This window comes from Lepidochelys kempii, chromosome 9 (assembly GCF_965140265.1).
Source record: "Lepidochelys kempii isolate rLepKem1 chromosome 9, rLepKem1.hap2, whole genome shotgun sequence".
Lineage (NCBI taxonomy): Eukaryota > Metazoa > Chordata > Testudines > Cheloniidae > Lepidochelys > Lepidochelys kempii.
The window spans coordinates 67,427,929-67,429,848 of NC_133264.1; the positions used below are offsets into that span (position 1 = coordinate 67,427,929).

General features: G+C 39.7%; 1 non-coding gene across 1 annotated transcript; it reads right to left on the bottom strand.

Moving 5' to 3' along the window:
- Positions 1 to 1,301: 1,301 nt before the first annotated feature.
- Positions 1,302 to 1,462, bottom strand: LOC140917824 (U1 spliceosomal RNA). Its single transcript, XR_012161014.1, has one exon. It is a non-coding gene; the product is annotated as a U1 spliceosomal RNA (small nuclear RNA).
- Positions 1,463 to 1,920: the final 458 nt, after the last annotated feature.

Consider the following 1,920-nt stretch of genomic DNA (forward strand, 5'->3'; position numbering starts at 1 on the left):
AAAGGAGCTATACAGAATCTTAACTTCAATCTTGAATTTCATGAAGACTCCTCTTCTGAGGATCTTGAAGCTTAAAACACTGGATTCTTGCAAGTGGGATCTCCAGGTACAGAGCATGTAGAGGATCAACCTGGCAAAACAAATCTTAATTTACTAGCGTTCAGAAATGGCACATTAACAGTGAACAGTGGTTCTTTAGATAATTAAAGGCTCTGACATGACCAAGATGCACGGTCAGAAAAAATGTAACGAATAAGGAGGAGTCCAGAAGTACTGATCTTGTTCTAAACACAGGAGTGAATGTACTTGTGTTCTTTCTGAACAAATACACTACTCATACTTTGATTAAGGCTTTACTTGTCAACCCCATCCTCACAGGGAACCTGTGTCAGAAACTGTGTTAAAATTACAGCCTCTTAATTTATAAGGGGTTTCCTGGTCCTGTTTGTAGGCTACAGGGCTTTGTAGGGAAGTGTGAAATAAGAGTCAGGGAGCAGAGCGCCAGCCTAGAATAAGGCAGGGTGAGTTCTGCCTCTGTTTTAGGGAGCAGTCTGCTTTGTGGCTCTCTTTCTTTTTGAGTTATTGTGTAATTATTTTGAATCCTAAAAAAATATAGTTGTGTTATGTTGCAACCTTCCAGGAACAGAATTTATGTTTTTATATAACGTCTCTGTGTGCATGCCGTGAACATAACGAAGGGTAGTTAGTTACATGCATCAGAGGAAACATCTGACCAGTAGATGCTTGATAGATAGTTTCCTCCAGAATACTTTGGCCTCATGTTGGGGAAGAAAACAAGCTTTGTACTTCAGTGTTTAGGAGGAAAGGTTTGTTTTATTTTCCATGCAGCGCCAAGGAGTTTTGGATCTCTAACTTGACCTGTTAACCATAGAGCAATATTCTAATGGGAGTAGACATCTAGGGGTAAAAAAACCAACACACTACTCATGAGTGAATAACTGATTTTTAAATTTTTTTTGGTTCACAGGCAGTTCTTAAAAAAACCAAACAAACTGGGGTCAAAATATTTTGTTTTGTTTTTTGAGCTTTTAAAATGCTATTTAAACAAAACTAAAAAGAAATTTTGAAAGAAGTCAAATAAAAAAATGAAATATTTTGACTTCATGGGATTTTCCCCCATCAAAACCATTCTGTGCAATTGACATGAAGTTGTAAAATGTTTCAGTTGACCCAAATGTGTATTTTTCTGGGAGGGGGGAATGGAATTTCAGCCCAGTTTACAAGGTTTACATGCATTTAGAAGGGCAAACAACCTAATTAGGTTCTTAACTTAAATTGGCTTCGTTTGGCACTGACGCCCATGAGAGTTAACAAATTATGCAGTCGAGTTTCCTGCATTTGGGGAAATCGCAGGGGTCAGCACACCCACAGTGCAATGGATGAACCTCACCCTGGGAAAACCACCTCCGTGATCATGGTATCTCCCCTGCCAGGTTAACACTAGGCAATCCCAATGGCATTAAAGTGAAGTAGTTGGACAAGAGAGGCCACTAAATGGGAAAGTGCATCTTAATGCTTAGCTTTTCTCAGAGCAAATGCTGAGGAAGCTTGCTGTGTAGATGTGTGGTGTTCTACAAAAAGAAAAGGAGTACTTGTGGCATCCAGTGAAGTGAGCTGCAGCTCACGAAAGCTTATGCTCAAATAAATTTGTTAGTCTCTAAGGTGCCACAAGTCCTCCTTTTCTTTTTGCGGATACAGACTAACACGGCTGCTACTCTGAAACCTGGTGTTCTACAGTTGTACTGTCAGGTTGCAACAGTGGTGATACCTCCAGAATGCTTAGGCAGACAAACCTAAGGTAGGAAGGGAAATTAGTGGAGAAACTTGCAAAGCATGATATTAGCTCTGAAATCTGCAGCAAATTTCAGAGCAAGCTGAACCAGTAAAATCGGAATTGAT